The sequence below is a fragment of the Emys orbicularis genome, chromosome 3, assembly GCF_028017835.1.
Source record: "Emys orbicularis isolate rEmyOrb1 chromosome 3, rEmyOrb1.hap1, whole genome shotgun sequence".
Classification (NCBI taxonomy): Eukaryota; Metazoa; Chordata; order Testudines; family Emydidae; genus Emys; species Emys orbicularis.
The window spans coordinates 80,118,155-80,140,499 of record NC_088685.1 but is presented as its reverse complement, the minus strand read 5'-3'; the positions used below and the strand labels follow the sequence as shown (position 1 = coordinate 80,140,499).

At 40.3% G+C, this 22,345-nt stretch overlaps 1 protein-coding gene across 1 annotated transcript in view; it reads right to left on the bottom strand.

Moving 5' to 3' along the window:
- Nucleotides 1-22,345, bottom strand: part of GRIK2 (glutamate ionotropic receptor kainate type subunit 2) — a 591,009-nt gene that overhangs the window by 405,762 nt on the left and 162,902 nt on the right. The window lies entirely within an intron of this gene.

Genomic DNA, 22,345 nt, shown 5'->3' with positions numbered 1-22,345 from the left:
ATGGGCCTGATCCTAAGCCCACTGAAACCAGTGGAAAGCTGCCCATGACCTCAGTGGACTTTGGATCACACCCTAATTGCACAATATTAACACATATTTCTCCAATTATCATATTCACACCCATTTAAATTGTCAACTTTTCTTAATTTGTCTGCAATCCCTGTATTTATGTGACTGAGACCATGTGAGTGTGTGTGTGTGTGTGTGTGTGTGTGTGTGTGTGTGTGTGTGTGTGTGTGTGTGTGTTGGGTGGGGGAGGTAGATCATTTATAAAATACCTAAATAATACTCGACACCAAAATAAAATGGAAGGGAAGAATTCACGAATATTTCCACTGGTGACAATGTTGATGGGATCCCCTAGCATCCCTGCAACCTCCACAAATCAACTGCTGCACAGAAAAAAATATAAAGCTCCTGGAGGCCCATTTTCCACTGTACCTTAGGTCCTTTACACAGCTCCGATAGAATAAAGGGCCATAGAGAGGGGCAGAAGCTGCCCTAAGAATACTGCCAGGGTAAGAAGGTTCCCCAGGTGATGGGCAGCTCCTGGAATGGCTCTATGCCACTCCACTTGTAGCCTTGTAAGGAAAGGGAGGGAGCAGACATGATCAAAGAGCACTTTGGTTTAGGTAATGCCATCTGATGACAGCCTGCAAGGAGCCATTGCAGACAGAATGTAAGTTACAGCAGCCCCAAGGTGGCTCTTATTTATGCTTAGGGCTAGTGAGGACAAGAATATGGAGGCTGTAAAGGTAACTTAAATGCACCTTTGTCCCTGTGCCAGCAACAAACAATCAGGACCATTCTGTCCCTTCCTTCCTAAAAGGCACCCCAGTGAGTTTACATATCCATTTTGCTCAATTTCAAAACACTTATAATAGAATGTAGTCTAATCCCACTTCCAGACACACACACACACACACACACACACACACACACACACACACACACACCCCAGATAGTTTTAGTATGAGATGACTTGAAGAGCTGAAATCCAACACTTTGAAAAAAAATCACTTGTGTTCATAACTGAAAGGTTTTTAAAAAGGGGCAGTTTCCAGGGCAGCCACTTGTTGTCTGCTAAGGCTCACATGAAGGACAGCCAAGGGCCACTCTGCCTGGGATCATTAACTACAAGTCAGGTTTTATTTCAGTGCAGCAGACATTTTTCATTCCCCCTTTTGTAATAGCTTGTGCCTGTTCATTTCTAAACTGACGTTGCTACCTGGCTCTATATTATCTAAGAATTTCCCAATTCAACACTCCGCTGCTTTTCAGCAGGAAACCCTTGACAGAACACAGATGTAGAGGAGCTGAATCAGACAGAACACTGCTAACTACAACAAACTTATAAACAAGACTCTTGAAGAGCAGAGTAGACAGGCCAGTCCTATAGGGGGGGAAATGGGTATTTAGCTAGCACCTCACCACTTTCCTCCATCATATACTGTATTATTAAATACTAAAAGGCTTTTAGTTTTACAACCATCCTACCATTTTCAGCCTGTTTCTTGCCACAGGTTGGAGAATAGGTATTATTCCCCCCCCCCCCCCCCCCCGCCCCTGCAGATGAGCCCTTAAAATCCTGACCAGACCCCTGGGGATAGATGCTCAAATAATATTAACTTAAAAATAGAAGTGCTGCATATTGAGGAGAGAAATGGCAAATGGCTACTTAAATGTTAGCTATTTAAAACTCAAAGGGAGGCATAGGTGGGAGAAGCAGATGCTCGAATTATAGCTAGGTATGTACAGAAATGTACTACACGAGATAAACAATCATGAAACAATACTACAGTAACTACAAAAGGGAAGAACTTGGATAATATCCAGGTGAAAGTAATTGTAATACAAAATGATTAGGGAACATTAAAAATGATCACCTGAATAATAATACAACATAAAGATTGGAGACAACCGAATATCCTGGGGAGTAAAGAAGTTATATTTAGCAGAATATGGCTTGATAGACAGCCCTCTATATTTATGCTGTTTGGAGGCTTACAGCATCTACACATTGAAAGTCAGACTGTGATGTGTAGGAGGATTCTATTTTGATTTCAGGAGACTATGAAAAATACCTTTGCAACAGAAAGCATAAGATTACTCAATACAATTGATAAATATCGTTACTAACTGTCAAGAAAGTGAAAGGAGGTTGCTTGAATAAGTTCAGGATAAAAATAGGTTCTATAGACTTTGTTAAGATAACTGAAAAATTGTTACTCAAATCTATAGATAGCAGGCAAACTGTAACAGTTATTTAATGGAAGATTGTATCCAAAGTGACAGTTCATTCACATCAACAACAGACAAAGCGAGTATAATATCTGGTTTCAGAGTAGCAGCCGTGTTAGTCTGTATCCGCAAAAATAACAGGAGTACTTGTGGCACCTTAGAGACTAACAAATTTATTAGAGCATAAGCTTTCGTGGGCTACAACCCACTTCTTCGGATGCATAAAGAGTGAACCATATATTGAGGAGATATATATACACACACATACAGAGAGCATGAACAGGTGGGAGTTGTCTTACCAACTCTGAGAGGCCAATTAAGTAAGAGAAAAAAAACTTTTGAAGTGATAATCAAGATGGTTCAGTACAGACAGTTTGATAAGAAGCAAGTGTGAAAATACTTACAAGGGGAGATAGATTCAATGTTTGTAATGGCTCAGCCATTCCCAATCCCTATTTAGCCCTGAGTTGATTGTGTCTAGTTTGCATATCAATTCCAGCTCAGCAGTCTCTCGTTGGAGTCTGTTTTTGAAGTTTTTCTGTTTTAAGATAGCCACCCGCAGGTCTGTCAAAGAATGGCCAGACAGGTTAAAGTGTTCTCCCACTGGTTTTTGAGTATTATGATTCCTGATGTCAGATTTGTGTCCATTAATTCTTTTGCGTAGAGACTGTCCGGTTTGGCCAATGTACATGGCAGAGGGGCATTGCTGGCACATGATGGCATATATCACATTGGTAGATGTGCAGGTGAACGAGCCACTGATGGTATAGCTGATGTGATTAGGCCCTATGATGGTGTCACTTGAATAGATATGTGGACAGAGTTGGCATCGGGCTTTGTTACAAGGATAGGTTCCTGGGTCAGTGTTTTTGTTCAGTGATGTGTGGTTGCTGGTGAGTATTTGCTTTAGGTTGGGGGGTTGTCTGTAAGCGAGGACAGGTCTGTCTCCCAAGATCTGTGAGAGTAAAGGATCATCTTTCAGGATAGGTTGTAGATCTCTGATGATGCGCTGGAGAGGTTTTAGTTGGGGGCTGAAGGTGACAGCTAGTGGTGTTCTGTTATTTTCTTTGTTGGCCCTGTCTTGTAGGAGGTGACTTCTGGGTACTCGTCTGGCTCTGTCAATCTGTTTTTTCACTTCAGCAGGTGGGTATTGTAGTTTTAAGAATGCTTGATAGAGATCTTGTAGGTGCTTGTCTCTATCTGAGGGATTCTACAGGCCATTATCCTCTGATCCCACTGAGGATTACCTAAAGAAACTACACCATCTGCTAAAAAAACTCCCTGACAAAGCACAGGAACAAATCTGTACAGACACATGCCTAGAACCCCGACCAGGGACATTCTATTTGCTACCCAAGATCCATAAACCTGGAAATCCTGGACGCCCCATCATCTCAGGCATTGGCACCCTAACATCAGGCTTGTCTGGTTATGTGGACTCTCTCCTCAGACCCTACGCTACCAGCACTCCTAGCTATCTTCGAGATACTACTGACTTCCTGAGGAAACTAGAATCCATCGGTGATCTTCCAGAAAACACCATCCTGGCCACTATGGACGTAGAAGCCCTCTACACCAATATTCCACACACAGATGGACTACAAGCTATCAGGAACAGTATCCCCGATAATGTCACAGCTAACCTAGTGGCTGAACTCTGTGACTTTGTCCTCACCCACAACTATTTCACATTTGGGGACAATATATACCTTCAAGTCAGCGGCACTGCTATGGGTACCCGCATGGCCCCGCAGTATGCCAACATTTTTATGGCTGACTTAGAACAACGCTTCCTTAGCTCTCGTCCCCTAACGCCCCTACTCTACTTGCGCTACATTGATGACATCTTCATCATCTGGACCCATGGAAAAGAAGCCCTTGAGGAATTCCACCATGATTTCAATAATTTCCATCCCACCATCAACCTCAGCCTAGATCAATCCACACAAGCGGTCCATTTCCTGGACACTACTGTGCTAATAAGCGATGGTCACATAAATACCACCCTGTACCGGAAACCTACTGACCGCTACACTTACCTACATGCCTCCAGCTTCCATCCAGGACACACCACACGATCCATTGTCTACAGCCAAGCTCTAAGATATAACCGCATTTGCTCCAATCCCTCAGATAGAGACAAGCACCTACAAGATCTCTATCAAGCATTCTTAAAACTACAATACCCACCTGCTGAAGTGAAAAAACAGATTGACAGAGCCAGACGAGTACCCAGAAGTCACCTCCTACAAGACAGGGCCAACAAAGAAAATAACAGAACACCACTAGCTGTCACCTTCAGCCCCCAACTAAAACCTCTCCAGCGCATCATCAGAGATCTACAACCTATCCTGAAAGATGATCCTTTACTCTCACAGATCTTGGGAGACAGACCTGTCCTCGCTTACAGACAACCCCCCAACCTAAAGCAAATACTCACCAGCAACCACACATCACTGAACAAAAACACTGACCCAGGAACCTATCCTTGTAACAAAGCCCGATGCCAACTCTGTCCACATATCTATTCAAGTGACACCATCATAGGGCCTAATCATATCAGCTATACCATCAGTGGCTCGTTCACCTGCACATCTACCAATGTGATATATGCCATCATGTGCCAGCAATGCCCCTCTGCCATGTACATTGGCCAAACCGGACAGTCTCTACGCAAAAGAATTAATGGACACAAATCTGACATCAGGAATCATAATACTCAAAAACCAGTGGGAGAACACTTTAACCTGTCTGGCCATTCTTTGACAGACCTGCGGGTGGCTATCTTAAAACAGAAAAACTTCAAAAACAGACTCCAACGAGAGACTGCTGAGCTGGAATTGATATGCAAACTAGACACAATCAACTCAGGGCTAAATAGGGATTGGGAATGGCTGAGCCATTACAAACATTGAATCTATCTCCCCTTGTAAGTATTTTCACACTTGCTTCTTATCAAACTGTCTGTACTGAACCATCTTGATTATCACTTCAAAAGTTTTTTTTCTCTTACTTAATTGGCCTCTCAGAGTTGGTAAGACAACTCCCACCTGTTCATGCTCTCTGTATGTGTGTGTATATATATCTCCTCAATATATGGTTCACTCTTTATGCATCCGAAGAAGTGGGTTGTAGCCCACGAAAGCTTATGCTCTAATAAATTTGTTAGTCTCTAAGGTGCCACAAGTACTCCTGTTATTTTTATAATATCTGGTGGCATTTATTTTTTCTGATTTTTATATTGCAATATTTAAAAAAAAAAAATCTATGTTGATCTTAGGCTTGTTATAGTGTTTTCTCACTCATTCTTATTTATTGCTGTGTTCTCCTTCTGCTGTCTACGTAATATGCAATCTCTTAGAGATATAGCATAAAACTCACCCCAGGAGCGGGGGAGCTAAGATGGATTTTGGCCACATTTACGCACTCCCAATTCAGGGCTGCTGCCAATGCTGGCAAGTGCCCCCTACAGCAAAACTTAGTACTGCCAAAGTTATGGCAGCTCGTCCCTACCTGCTCTGGGTGGCAGCACCACCTAGAATCTACACATAGCTGCAAATAGTGCCATGTAAGTGCTCAGTGTTGTTGTTTTTACTACACTTTGTGGCCCTACCCCTCCAACCCCCACATGTTATCTTTCCCTGTCCCTGACATGACTCCTATCCAGGGTCTTGTAGAGGAGGCTTTGCAGGGCAAAATAAGGTGTCTTGCATAAATTCTGCACCAGAAGAAATTCTCTCCTGGGCATCTCCACTTCCACAGTTCTAATGTCTCTGGAGCAGTTTTAATGGGCTGTAGCAGAGAAGAGCCTCCCCCTGTATTTATTTAGAAATCCTCTCTACCCACCTTGACCCACTGGGAGCAGGAGGATGCTATGTATTCAGAGTTAAACCTAACAGTCATGAGAAGAAGTTGCTTGGTAATAATACTAGCACTTTGCACTTCTGTAATACCTTCCATCAGAGGATCTCAATGCATGTTTAAACACCGATAAATTAAGCCTCACAACACACCTTTGAGGAAAGCTATTTTATCGTAAAAACATGTTTCTTTCTTATTTAACTTTTCTCCTCGTGCCACAACATAAATTTTGACTATGAACATAATATTACTTAAACCAAAAGTGAAAACAAAAAAGATAGTATCATAGTATCATAAACTGAAAGGGGTTTAAAAATCAGAAGTTCTGATTCCCAGTCAAACAAGACTCCCTTGGCATTTTCATGGACTACGGATTACATTTTTTTCTGTTAATAAACAAGAAAAGCATGTTCTGTGACCTTAGAGTATTACTTAGCAGCAGTTAACTTTCCCAAAGGAGGCACTCAACATCAGATCTTTAAAGGCATTTTTAGGAAAGCTATGATGATCATGTCATTTGTGTTCACTGCAAAATGCTGCAAATCAAGGGGAAAAGTAAATGTGTTCGCCACAGATAGGGTTCAAAACAGTAACAGCATCCAAATAAAGTATCAGTCTGTGCTTCTTCAGACAACATGTGTTCAACCAAACCTATTGCTGAATGGTTTTACAGAGCTTATAAAAACGCAATACACCTTCCATCAGGTGCCCAGAAATCAAGGAACTGTTTCTGATAAAATTCCAACTGTGGGGTTACAATACAGAGTGTTTAGGACAAGTTTCACTGTACACTTGTTGTGCCTTTGAGATCTGGAACATTTTGTGTGACAGGGTTTTGTTTGTTTGTTTGTTTGTTTGTTTACAAACAACAACAACTTATCAAGAAGTTAGCTTCAGCTGGAGCTGGGCTGGAGATTGAACTCAGGAACGAAATGTTGCTAGATTAAAGTTCCAATCCTTAAATGAACTCCATGTGAACACTGTAGTCTGCCCATGCACAGCTCATTGCAGCACTGGGGTCCTCATTTGTAAATAAGTGCTTGAGGCATGTTTTAGACACTTGGGGTCGGATCCACAAAGGGACATAGGCACAGAAACGTTACAATTTTGAAGGGGATCCAGTCGGGTAGGTGCTCTATGGGTATGTACGGTTGCCAACTTTCTAATCGCACAAAACCGAACACTGTTTCCCTGCCCCAGCCCCGCCTCTTCTCCAATAACATGCCCCCCCCCTCTCTCCATTCCCCCCTTCCATCCATCACTCGCTCTTCCCAACCTTCATTCACTTTCACCGGGCTGGAGCAGGGGGTTGCAGTGCAGGGGGGGTGTGTGGGCTCCAGAGTGGGGCCGGGGATGAGGGGTTTGGGATGCAGGGGGGGGCTTATAGCTAGGGTAAGGAGTTGGGGTGTGGGATGCAGGTTCCAGGAGGAGGCCACAGGGACATGTTGCCGCTTCCAGGAGCCGCACAGAGGCAGGGAGCCTGCCTTACCCTCGCTGCGCCTCTGACTAGACTTTCAGTGGCCCGGTCAGCAGTGCTGACCGGAGCCAACAGGGTCCCTTTTCGACCAGGCATTCCGGTTGAAAACCAGACGCCTGGCAACCCTATGAGTATGCCTACTGCATTGGGGCCCGACATGCAAAATAGATGGAGAAGTGACTATATTTCCCTGTTCATGCATCACACTGGGGCTTAGATGGGCACTAGGTGTTCAGATCTTTAGAGGAAGGCAGCAGTGTGCATACCCAGAGCCAGAAACTTAGGTGCTGAGGGGACTTTTGCAGCAACAATGTAGGTGCTGAGTGAGTTTAGGCACTTACAGAGTTAGGCAGCAGCCAAGGAGAGTTTCATGGATCATACTGGTGCCTAAGTCTAGGAGATAGGCACTTATGTCTGGGGTTTAGGTACCACACTACCTGTGTGGATCTGGGCTTCAGTTATTCTTGTTGATGTTATTCTGATCCAATGAAAAAATACAAAATAACAAACTTATTGAAGTTAATTTTAAAAAGAGTGGCTCTACTGACTGGATCTTGAGACATAACACCAATCATACTACACTACCTGTAAAATGGAAAACAAAAAACAAAATAAGGTTTGGCCCCAGTTTTCAGGTGCTCTCAATCATTATAAAGGATATTGGCTTCCAAAAGCTATTACAGCACATTGAGCTATGTTATTCCCTCCCAAGCAGACATTTCTTCTCTACTACTGGTGTGCCTGGTATTGATAGCTTTATTAATAATCAAATGAGAGCATGCACATGCTCTCAGATAAGCAGAGGGAAAAGGCAAAAATCTTGCCCTTGATATGTGGACAAGCAGCCAAACCATGTCCTATCTTTGTCTAACAGCTTGAGAGAGATGTGGTTGTGGAGGGTTTGTCTTATTTCTAACAGAGTATATGAACCAGAAATCATCAGCACCATCACCCGGATACTAGCAACCATGCATATAAAGCAAATGGCAGAAGTTGCATCGATACCTCAAACATGCACCACTGAGAACATTTAACAGGAGCTGGAAAATGTCTTTTTAATGTTTGGGTCACATCAAGGAGATCACACTTGGTTTCTTCACTGTATACACTGTTAATAACATCAGGCAATGTATCAAGGTAAGGTATTAATATGTGCCTTATAACAAAAGCACTCAGGGTTTGTGGTGTCTCATATCTGCTGCTTCACCTATTGTCTTAATTCAATTATGTGTGGTTTCCTTTGCAGTGATCAGCAGCGATTGCTGTATTAAGAATGGTGCCCAAGGTTTGCTGCCATGTTAAACCACTTGACAAAATCTCACAAGACTCCTCTACCCAGTGCTGCAGCTAATTTAAGGTGTATGGTTCAAACCAAATGAAACTCTACTTTTTACAAGACTTATCACAATACAACAATCTTTGAACATATCATTATCTGCAATGCTATCCAGGACAGCACAGCTGACTATTTAGGAATAGGTTTTTCTGATTCTCAAATTCTTTAAAAACTTTCACCACATTAGTCAGTACTGAAAAAACATTCTTAGGCCAAGTTCAACTAGGCATCCAGCCATTTTGTGCAGGAAACTACAGGGAAAACCAAGTCCTCAGCCGACTCGGCCATACATAATAATCTGTTGAGTCATTTAACCAGTGACCAAAAGCTAGTAGTTATATAAAGATAAGGACTATCTATCTATCTATAGTAACAATACTATTAGATACTCACTTTATTTCCAAATCTTTCTGAATTGGGAAGTCAAAATATCAAAAATTTTCACAGAATGAAATGTTCCATAAAATTTTGATTTTGAAATGTCAAAATTAAAAATGTTGACACTTCCCATCAAAATGAAATGTTTCAAAATGAAACAAATTTGACATTTTAAGTCAAAGTGTCAATTCAGAACAAAAAATGTGTTAATTATTCTAATAGAAAAATGGAAACATTTAATCAAAATTAACATTTTCCTGCAGAAAAAAATAATTTTGACAAAACCACATTTTCCAGCAGGAAAATATTTTGTTCAAAAAATATTGACCTGCTCTTTTTATAGTTAATCACCCATTTTGACAGCCAATAGGATGCTAAACCATTAGAGATGGTTAAGGATGATTTAATTTTCCATTCTCCATTATACACAAGCATCATGATTTATTTTATTGCATAATGATTATTTTGGGGTGGGAGGAAGGGGAAGGATTGCCTTTATGATACCCTAAATGTTTAAATAATTCATAAAAACATTTGTGCATTTGGGGTCTAAATCAACCAAACTAGTGAGGTTTCTCCCACCAACTTCTCAGCTAATAGGTATAGGATTCCATCTACTTTTTCATTTATTTGTTATACTTCATAGAAAAACTTTGTCTTTTCCTAGTTACCTGTTAATCCCAGAAAATATATCCTTTAGACATGTTTGAATGTGTTGTTAATGTACCTTCCCGACACACCTTATTTGTGCATTAACTCTTGTGATAAATCAATCTTTCACCACTTAAATTCATTAGAGCCTGTTCCACATGATGCATCAGAAATTTATATGACTAATAAGTCTGAAGACCATTTCTGATACACTTTCTATTTCTATATGAAACAGAAGTAATTATGCAGCTAGTGAGATACATTACATTCCCAGCTGGTAGAACCGTACTTTACTTTTTCTGCATTCATTAACCATTTGTCATAACAAACAGCATAGTCTTCCAATATTAACTTGTCAACCACAAAATTGTACCTCTTAATATTTCATCACTCTGATGTGAAATAATGAAGTCTACAAAATATGAATTTGTGGAATCTTTAAAACATATAGTGATATTATGTTTGACTCCCCATTGCATTACACCAGTTGTGTGCCGATGTCACTCCAGTGATTTCTTATAACCCAATGGTGAATCAAGCACACTACCTTTTATGCACATATGTTAACAACACAGCTTCCATGAAAGAAACAAATCTATGGCATAGCATTGAATGGTAACACCTTTTATTCACAAATTTAGGCAAATTACCTGCTCAAAGTATCATTGTAACTGCAGAAGATTATTCACTTAAAACTAACCCTATAGCTCATTTTCTGTCTTCCACTCCCTGATACATCTCCTTGAGGAATAGCATCTGTAGATGAGTTAGACAGTATGCTACACAAGACTTCTTACGGTCCAAAATAAAAGTTTTGGGATTTTTGTTTTTGTTTTTTATGGACAAGTAATTTCTATAGTAACTTCACAATTACAAAATGGATTATACAGAAGTTCTTAGTTGTACAAGATGTCCACACAAATAGATGTGCCAGACTATACCAGGTTACACACAAGCCTTGCAGATGGGGAAGTTTGAAACAGATTATTCTGAGAAAGCCTGAGAGTAACTGTCACCCACTTCAAATGACTGACACAAGTGAGCTCCAAATGTTGCTGCATGCAACTGGAAACAGTCATTGAACCAACCTAACTAGTCCTAAAACAAAAGCATTTCCTCTGTGCTTCTAGCATAGCCTAAAGATTGTTTCTATGGGAAGTAATGGTGCTTTACCACACTAGCTAAAAGGTATCTTCCAATTTGTGCCCTCTGAAAAATTAAACTTTAAATATGTGACAGAAGGCCATATCACCTCACATTATAATACGTAACACCCATTAAACATGAGGGTCTAAGCCTACTGTGAATCACTGAACCTAAAATATGCCTATTCTGATTGCTTACACACAGCAGTTATTGTTCCATTGCCTGCCAGTATCAGGGATCTACTAGTCATTTCATTTATAATTATGAAATCAGGGGAAAAGTCTAAAGGCCAACTTCATCCAGGGTGTAACACCATTGACTTCAATGGCGTTGCACCAGGGATAAATTTCGCCATAATTTCTCATTTTTAACCAGGACTTGAAGAACTGAGCTAATTCTTTAATACAAATGTTTCTATTAGAGCTAGTTGAAAATTTTAAAATATTAAACATTTTGGACAAAACAAAATTCACAAAAAAGTTCACCATTTTTGCCCAACTCTACTTTCAACACTGTATTCTTATTGCCTACTAATCTACCTGTTTCTACTTTCATCAGGAAAGATAAATGTCATTCTCTAGAAACACTTTCCAAAATTCTGTAACATCACTAACCTTGTGATACAATGCTCCAGAAATACAAAGACAAACAAAAATCTAAATTTTTGAGGAGTCAGGGCATTTTTTTAAAAAGCCCCCAGCAAATTTGGATAAATATTTTGTTCAAAAAATGATTCTAGTAATATGTAATATTTTCTTTTCTTGTGACTTTTTTCCTCTCAAAGAACATCAAAAGGCATTTACATTAAAATGAGATCCTTGCTGTACAAGAATTCATCTGCTTCTGTTTCTCATTTCTCCACCCAGTATCCTGTGTCTGGGTCACCATAATCATCTCAACATCTAATTGTGAAGCTAGACACAAAATTATGATTCTGAAAGAATAATAAAGCTCTCGGAATAGAACTCTTGAACAGAGATCCTGTTTTATGTATAGTAAATAACTTAGATGAGGGGGGAAAACAGACAAGTTGAAAGTAATAAACAAGTTATATGCCATACACGAGCAGAAATGTCTCTAGAGAGAATATATTTTATAAGTTTTGCAAGAGACACCGAGGGGTCTTCAACCACTTTACTGCCATGAAGCAAGCCCGATAAATACTGTTGCTTTCCTGATTTTAATAACTCATTATTTAAAATCACAGCACAAGATCATCCAAGGGTTTCCCAAAGTAATGAGGTAAAGTTTCAACAGTGAATTATTGATTAACAGACAATGCAGTGGACAACAGTGCATTATTAATATTCCCAAGGAGAGAGTCTTCTTTCTGCTACAGCCTCTTTATGTTCCTGCAGCTTAAAGGGACCGTAATTCCCCCAGTGCAGGAACAGAGTCAGATAGCTGCCAAGGCCCCTTTTGCAAGCTACTGTGTGGGAGCTGGAGATGGCAGGGCCACAGCAGATGCCATTATGTTACAGTGATGCTACATGGTGCAGCCGCCCATATGCAGTTTGACTTAGAATGCCTTAACTTGGGCTACCATAACCCTAGGGCAGTCCAGACTCATTCCATTTCAGCCCCCACAGAAATCCAGAACTGGGAGGCTGCAAAGATGGATTAAAGCCCTTCCCATGGGTTACAAGTTCTGTGCTGTGCACAAAAATCACACTCTTAATATCCATCTCTCTTTATAACTGCATGAAATAAATCACTTCTCAGGTAAACCACAAAAGTTATTTGTAGCAGCGTCCCATGCAGGGCCCGGCGCCTGCCCCCGCTGGGCTGAGAAAGTCACACAGAGATCTTTTGGTGCAGTGCCCACCTGGTGCTTTTATTTACAGGCTGTGCTCCCACCACCTTTCCACCATACAAGTAATCCCCTTCTTGCAGTCCACCAGCAGGAGAGAGGGGGCAAGTTCTCTCTCTCTCTCTCTCTCTCTCTCTCTCTCTCTCTGCGCTGCCCCTCACTGCCTTTCCTCTATTGCCACTTTCCAGCTCCCCCCTGGTTTCCTTCCCCGGGGCTCTTATCCAGCCCCAGTCTGATGAGGCAGCAGCTGTTCAAGCTTCCCCAATCAGGGCCAGGTGTTCTACCCAGCTCCAGTTCACCTCCCTTAATTGGAGCTGGAGTGACAGAGGGTTGGCTAAGCAGTTTTCTGCTTAGCACCCTGTCACAGTATTGCATTAAAAAAAATGTTCCAACCTTACTGTTGATCTGGATGATCTCGAAGACTGGAGTGAAAGAAATTGGATGAAATTCAATAGTACAAACTGCAAGGTCATGTATTGAGTCTAATCATGAGAGTAACTGCTACAACTGGAAGCAACAAAAGAGGAGAGAAAGTTGGGTGTGTGGGCTGATCATAGGAAGACTATGAGCCACCAATGTGATGCAAATGTACTCCTAGGATGCATCAGGTGAGGTATTTTGAGGAGTAGAGATAGAACAGCATTAATAGTATTGTACAAGGCAACACCTCATCTGGAATACTGTGTACAGTTCTGGTCACCCATGTTCAAGAAAAATGAATTCAAACTGGAACAAGAGTGGAGAGGCGCTACTAGGATGAGCAGGGGAATGGAGGACCTATCGTTTGAAAGGAGCCTAGAAGAGCTTGGTTTAATCTAGCAAAAAGAAGGCTGAGAGTGGATATGATTGCTTTATATAAATCAGGGATTGACAACCTTTGGCATGCGGCTCGCCAGGGTAAGCACCCTGATGGGCCGGGCTGGTTTACTTACCTGCCACGTCTGCAGGTTTGGCCGATCGCGGCTCCCACTAGTGCAGGCCAAGGGATGTGCTGGCTGCCGCTTCCCACCGCCCCCACTGGCCTGGAGCGGCAAACCGCGACCAGTGGGAGCCGCCATCAGCCGAATCTGTGGACGCGGCAGGTAAACAAACTGGCCCGGGCTGCATGCCAAAGGTTTCGGATCCCTGCTATAAATACATCCAGAGGTAAACCCCTGGGAGGGGGAAGAGCTATTTAAGCTAAATGGCAATGTTGTGCTATGAACAAATACAGGCTGGAAATTAGGTTTCTAACCATCAGACAGGTGATTCTCTGGAACAGCCTCCCAGTTGGTTTTAAGAGAGAGCTGGACAAATGTCTGAGTGCAGTTGTAGGACAGTGTTCCTTGTGATGGTAGGGAGCAGAGCTCAGCAACCCTGGGGCTCACTTCTGGCTTATGTTCCTAAAAGTTCATGCGTCAGGGTTTCATCTAGTCACCTGCAGGGGGCAGGAAGGGAATCCCCCCAATGTAGTCTGAATTTTGGATATTGTTTTTTGTCTCCTTCCTCAGAAGCATCAGAGATGTCCACGGCTGGAGATAGGTCAGTGAAGAGAGAGGGCCAGTCCTCTGAGTATCAGAGGGGTAGCCGTGTTAGTCTGAATCTGTAAAAAGCAACAGAGGGTCCTGTGGCACCTTTAAAACTAACAGAAGTATTGGGAGCATAAGCTTTCGTTGGTAAGAACCTCACTTCTTCAGATGCAAGAAGTGGATCTGAAGAAGTGAGGTTCTTATCCACGAAAGCTTATGCTCCCAATACTTCTGTTAGTCTTAAAGGTGCCACAGGACCCTCTGTTGCTTTTTACAGTCCTCTGAGGTGACACTTAGCATTCTCTGTCTCAGGTGCTTGGCCAGCTGGTTCTTGCTCACATGATCAGAGCTTAACTGATCGCCATATGTGGGACCAGGAAGGAATTTTCCCCCCATGTCAGATTGTGGGGGAAAGGGTTTTGCCTTCCTCTGCAGTGTACAGTTGCCAGGATTAACTGGGTATATCTCACTTAACCATTTCCGTGCCACTGTAGGTGCACTTCAGTCCCTCCTATTCTCTGTCTGAGGCACATAATAGTCACATAATAGTGGGCTGTAATATTTTGGCCTAATTTTAGTTGTTGTGGCTAGTGTAGAGGTGGTGGGTGATGCTGCTGGCCTGCAACAGATAGAAGATCAGACAAGTAGCGTGCCAAAGGTTGCCGATCCCTGGGCTATTACATTCTGAAGTAAATTATATCATATTCTGTTGCCTGGCTTATCCAAAAAAAAGGGATTTATTTTACATTAGTGTAAACTAAGTCACCCACATGCAGTGCAAAGATTTTATTTATTTCTCCAATCAATTTATATGAAGAACTTGCTTTTGCATTAATAAGGGTTATCATAATTCTCTTACATATTGATTTAGAGATGACTGGGAATTTTCCAACAAACCCTTTTTAGTCAGTCCAGACTCATTCAAAAATTAAACAAGGTAAATCTTTAGAGCCTACAAGACCACTCAGTCCTACTTCTTCTTCAGCCAATCACTCAGACAAACAAGTTTGGTTACAATTTGCAGGAAATAATGCTGCCTGCTTCTTGTTTACAATGTCACCTGAAAGTGAGAACAGGCATTCACGTGGCATTGTTGTAGCTGGCATCGCAAGAGATTTATGTGCCAGATGTGCTAAAGATTCATATGTCCCTTCATGCTTCAACCACCATTCCAGAGGATGTGCGTCCATGCTGATGACGGGTTCTGCTCGATAACGATCAAAAGCAGAGCTGACCGACGCATGTTCATTTTCATCATCTGAGTCAGATGCTACCAGCAGAAAGTTGATTTTCTTTTTTGGTGGTTCGGGTTCTGTAGTTTCCGCGTCGGAGTGTTGCTCTTTTAAGACTTCTGAAAGCATGCTCCACGCCTGGTCCCTCTCAGATTTTGGATGGCACTTCAGATTCTTAAACTTTGGGTCAAGTGCTGTAGCTATTTTTAGAAATCTCACATTAGTACCTTCTTTGCGTTTTTTCAAATCTGCTGTGAAAGCGTTCTTAAAACAATCATGTGCTGGGTCATCATCTGAGACTGCTATAACATTAAATGTTGGGTAAAACAGAGCAGGAGACATACAATTCTCCCCCAAGGAGTTCAGTCACAAATTTAATTAACATATTTTTTTTTATGAGCACAAGCCTGCAGGTTTTACAGAGGTAACATTTCCAGTATACTATATTGCCTCCATGTAGATGCAAGGTCAGGGCCCTAACTTCCGTTATTGTGCTGAGCTCAACCAAAAACCAGTGGAAGGTTTGCAAGACAGACTTCCCCTAAAGAGATGTAATCTATCCACATTCTTTTAGGAGAAATGTCCAATGCATAATGGCTGGGGTAAAAATATACATGGGATGATTTTACAACAGAAGGACACTAAGTATTGCATCAACAGTGATTCTATCCCATCTTCTAATGTTTTAAATAAATCTGAAAGTACAAACCTAAGAATGAGTCAATGTGGATTTTGTTATTTAATGTGATATCTGTGGAAAGATATTAAAGCCTTTTACACAACACTGGCAATGCAAAGGGACCTTAAAGTGGGTGTAAATATCATTTGTTTACAATATAATTCACACTTACTTTAAGTTCCACTGCAAGGCCTTGAGGCATCCTAAGCTACCTCAGTGGTGGATGGGGGAAGCCCATACATGGTATGGGATGCTCTGAATATGTTGAATAAGGAGCCATGGACCTATGGTTTAGAGTCAGGTTGACAACCTGTCCATGTAAAAAAAAAAATACAGTTATGGAAATAACCCAGATAGAAGAGTCAAGATTAGCCATCTTGAAGGAGATTGCTTTGGGGATCACCGAGTTAAAAAAAAGATAGCAGAGACAATTATTTGAGAAAGAAGGTTGAAGTGGTTTGGGCATGTCATACAGATGTCAAAAAACAAGCACTTCACTGGACACCACTTGGTGGAAGACTAGGGTGACCAGATGAGATGAAGAAAATATCGGGACACCGGGGGGGAGGGCGGGGGGAAAGAGGGGAAAGCAAAAAAAAAAAAAAAAGCCGAGTGCTGCCGGCCGGCCGAGAGCAAAGAATAAAAAAATAAAAGCCGAGTGCTGCTGGCCGGCCAGCCGAGAAAAAAAAAAAAAAAGCCGGTGCAAAATATCGGGACAAACAGCTCAAATCGGGACGTCTGATCACCCTATGGAAGACAGAAAAGAGGAGGTAGAAACAATGGGTTGCCTAGTGTGTCACAAGGCACAACAGAATCCAATCTAATCCAATTAAGGCTGTAATTTTATAGATTCCTAGATTCCATGACCAGAAGGATCCAATGTGATCATCTAGCCTGACCACCTGTTTTACACAGGCCACAAAACCAAAACAATTCTTAGAGCGTATCTTTTAGAAAAACATCCAATCTCTATTTAAAAATGGTCAGTGATGACGAATCCACCTTGATTCTTGGTAAATTGTTCCAGTGGTTAATTATGTTCCATGTTAAAAACTTATGACTTATTTTATGACCTAAAGTGATCTTAGCGTAAATGAGAATAATCATTTATATGTTTCTAAATCTTACCCTTAATCTTCACAGTGTTACTAGTTATGATTTGAAGGCCATGAAGAACAAGACTAGTTTGGTTTATGCAGTATATATGCAAAATACCATGCTGATTTTAACTTTACTTGCATATATTGTTTATTTCAGTCAAGATGCCAACAGTACATGACCACAGATGGCTGATGGAATAAGAACATCTAAACATATGCATCTATATTGTGTAAAATACGTTATTCACAAGCTTCCTTCCCACATTAAAGATACTTATAATTATCTCTGCCACACTAAGCAATTTATTAAGCGGCATGTTTGATTATAGTAATTAAATTGCCATCTTTCCTGAATGCCAGCATCCTTCATGACCATTGTATACAAAGACAAACAAAAGCACTAAATGAAGATTCTTAAAAGCCCAGTTCCATAAGATTTAGCTAAATTTGCTTTTCATTTTCTTAGCTGTTAAAATGTTACAACAAAGCATATTCCATGGCACCTCTGGTTCCACCTGAAAAACATGCAGCTGAACGAACAGTGAAACTTTGAGAAGAAAATAATCTCAACCTCTGTGAAAAAAAACACTATTACTATTTGAGGAATATTTTAAGTAAATTAAAATACTTAGGGGGGAGGGATAGCTCAGTGGTCTGAGCATTGGCCTGCTAAACCCAGGGTTGTGAGTTCAATCCTTGAGGTGGCCATTTAGGGATCAGCAAAAATCTGTCTGGGGATTGGTCCTGCTTTGAGCAGGGGGTTGGACTAGATGACCTCCTGAGGTCCCTTCCAACCCTGATATTCTATGATTCTATGATTCTAATTATCATGAAGGTACAAGACAAAGCCCTAGAGACTAAGGCAATATCCAATGTAAGACCGATACAGTGCACAAGTTTCCCATACTCTTTCCTATTAATATGCCTTGAAATTAATATGTTCTGGATGGTTTTATTTAGCTTAGCAAGATCATCATGAGAATGTACTAAAACATGGACAAAAATCTACTTCCCCAGTTTTCCCATCATGATTGCTATTAAAAAACTAAATGATATTTTACTAGCAAAAATAATTGTTCTTTCAGGAAAATGGGTGAATTTAATTTTGAAAAGCTAGCTTGACCTCAAATCCAGGATTCAAGATCACAGAAAATGAAGAAGCTGTGTACGTAGACAATGAAGTAAGAGGAGCTGAAGTGGAATGGACACTGCTAATAATTTGTTTTGGAAATAAACAGAATTCAGAAGTATTATTAATGATTAGCTCACAAAGTAATAATAGTTATACTTAGTTTGAATTTAGCCTTTACAATATAATTTCATAATTGTAAAGTCATGTGCTAAAGGAATCAGAGAGGAAAGCTAAAGAAATGGGGCAAGATTCTCATTTACATGAAGGCCCTTTTTCACTGCTTTGACAAGGCATAGATGACTTAGTGGAAATGAGAATCAGGCCATTAAAATAGAAACTGATCTGTAGCTAAGAAACTTGGTAAATCTATATAGCAGATGGTTTGATTTAAAGTAACTCCACCTTTAAATTAGATGACCTGATATAGCCTACTCCTGCTCCCACGTAAGTCAATGGAAAGTCAATAAATTCTTACATGTAACTTTTTATGCTATACTACAGAGATGTAATGAAAATTATTTTGTAACAATAAAAAGCCCATCCAAGAACAATAATCTATATTACAATAGCCTCAAATTACTATAATGCATACCTTGGAAAGTTTATTCCATTCTTAAGATGAACTTCTTACTATGGTAAGCACCTTCAGTAACACTATGGCTCAGCTGAAATTCACTTCAGTGCAGAGAATCAGTAAAAGGCCAGTGGCAGTCTATTTGCACCCATTTCCACACACAGGGCCATATCCTGTAACTCAATATGTATGTTGGTCCCCTGTATCTGCATCACACTCTGCTGAAGTCTGCCCCCATGGATCCAGTTGCAAGATCTCACCCAAGAATAGCATGGTTAAGCAACTACCACCAACTTCTAAAAAGCAATTCTTATACCTCCAATGACATCTCTACAACTGTCTAATTTCCACAAGTTGTTAAAAGCTGCTTTAAGCTTGCCTGCTGCATCCTTGCATTCCAAGGAAGGCCCGTCCTGGGATTACTCTGAATATATACTGAAAGCTATTGCGTCAACAAAATATCACAGGTTCTTACTCATGTAGTATGCAAATACCTCTACGATGAGAATCACAATTTAAGTGACAGCAACACTTACACAGGGTAACAACTGAGCTTTTTACAAGCTTGCTGGTAACTAAACACTGAAGTATCCTGAAACAATTGTGTTTTCTCAAGAGTTTATATTTTAAAGAAAACAAACAAAAATAAGAGCACTGTTTACATCTCAAAAGAAGTGCCAAATGAAAAAGATCCACAGGGCTAGGAGTGTTGTTCTGTGGTTGGCAGAAAAACAACTATATTGTGCTTAAAATATCTTTTTTTTTTAATTAAAATAATCCTTCTAAATTAAAAGAACAATTTAAAATTGTATTAACATGAGCCATAATTCTTTGGATTAATAAAATAGTTTTTTTTACAACCCTGGTGTGCAGGAAGTTGCTATAATTGTTTCTTTATTTCGAGGAATCATCCTTCTGATGTCTGGCAGTGATTTTTTTCTTTCCATAGTCAGACCAGATGGAGAATGGAACATTGTTTGTACACAGCAAAAAAGTGACAGCTCAAGGGAAGAACAAAAAATAGTTTTGTTGTTGGTGGGTTGTTTGTTTTTTTGTTTTTGTTTTTAACCAAGATGGCATTCCAAAGGAAGGTAGAAGAGCACTCTGTTCAGGATATTTGGGTACACATTTTGACAATCACTTAAAATTGGCAGTTGCAAAAAAAAAGGGCAGTGATCTCTTTTCCAGGTTTCTTGTCTAAAGATGTTCTTCTGTCCAGTTTAGTTTGTGCAATAGTCTTCAAAGAGCATTTCCTATTAGCATTCCTGAGTAGAGTGTCAGTTTCCTCCACTCCTATTATACTAAAGGTCCAAGCAAAATAATTTATTTGATGCACACATGAAATATTAACAAATGTGAATTACAGAAATTTCACTTGGTAATACCATATGTATTAAAGAAATATTTTGACTCTAACATTTAAACTCTATGGGCCATTAAGCACAACTATTTGATTTAGCTTCATTTCTAAACGACAGCATTTCTCTATACTTTCTGACCACAGTCTTGCCCACCAAATGGTATAATGGAATTAACCAGCTGAATATATAAAACGTGTCTGCATGCTGGTATTTGGATGCTTCGTACTTCATTGCAGATTTTACAGCTAAGCCAAGCACTCCTCATTTGCTAACACTATGTAAAGAAATTGTCTGATATTTGACAATGTGCATATCTTTAAGGAGTGGTTTCCCTTGGTGAATATGGCATAAAAATAGGATACTGTTAATTATTTGTATCACAGTAGCACTTAGAGGCCCCAAATGATGCCAGATCCTTGTTGTGCAAGACATTGTATTAACACATAGTAAGAGGCAGCTCCTGCCCTGAAGAGCTTACTATCTGAACAGACAACAGTTGGGGATGGGAAACAGAGGCACAGAGAGGTGAAGTGACTTGCCCAAGGCCACACGGTGACTCAGCAGAAGAGCCTAGATGAGAACCCAGTCCAGTGATTCCCAGTCCAGTTCCCTACAAATTGGACCACACTGCCTCTGAACATTAGCTTTATTAAAAAAATGCAAAGGAAACAGCCTCCACAATTTATTCAGTTTAAGCCCAAAAGCTTTTAATCTCTTTGCTACTGATAACACTGCACATGCTTGGGGAAGGTCCATATCATAAATTTTCACTTGCCATAGTCCCATGTCAGTGCCCAAGGAGGCCTAAATGGTGCAGAAGATTAGTAATGGCATATAGCACCTCTCTCTCCTAGGTCATTTTTTCAATTTCAAACACATCCAGATCAGTAATGAGCAAGAGGTATAATATAATTGCTGATCAGTGGCCTATATTTGGCTTATGCCATAAATAATCTCTTAGTATTCACAGCAAAGGAGCCTAAGGTTAAATTGGTCATCTAGGTGGAGAGTGAGGAATATTAGTCAGACAATACAGGAAAGACATGCACTGCCATGGACCATACTGTACCAGTTGTTCTGGTTAGATGACTTCAGTGTCAGGGCTGTCATTACGGTCCATCTCATGAATACTAAAGAGATGCATTATATATTATACATATACAATGTATATGCAGTTTATATCCCGAGAAACCCACAGGAAGTGTACAGTATTATTAAATACTACTAGTTATTCTCTGGCAGTGGTAAGTAAAGATATATGAGTGTGGGGGGAAGCTTGTTATTACTCTGGGTAAAAAAGAATTTTCACAAAAGAGAGAATTCTCGTCTATTTCACCAGCAGAAATGTTAGCAGCAGCTGCTGTTACTAAAGTGAGCAGATTTATAATTAAAAGAAGATTTAAAAATACATCTATTCAGATTTCTTGGACTCACCCATTACTTAAGTTTCACCACTAACACAGCAGGTTACATGACAAAACGTAATATAATGTGACTTATGCAGCTGAGTGTGACATATGCAAACATGACATGTAAGCCCAAGAAATTAAAAAAAAGACATGTTTCTCTGAAGAAATGCATCAAATGTACTGTACTAAACACCATAAATAATAAGGAAGATAATTATACAATTCAAAGCTTTTTTGGAAGCTGTTTCTAGATATTTCCTCTAAATATCAAAAGGACTAAACAAAAAAAGAGCGCTGTCTAGCTTGAAAGCTTGTCTCTTTCACCAACAGAAGTTGGTCCAGTCAAAGATATCACCTTACCCAGCTTGGCTCGCTAATATCATGGGCTACAACAACACTTCAAACAGAATATCTTCTGAACATTTTCTATTTTAGAGCTATACAATTATT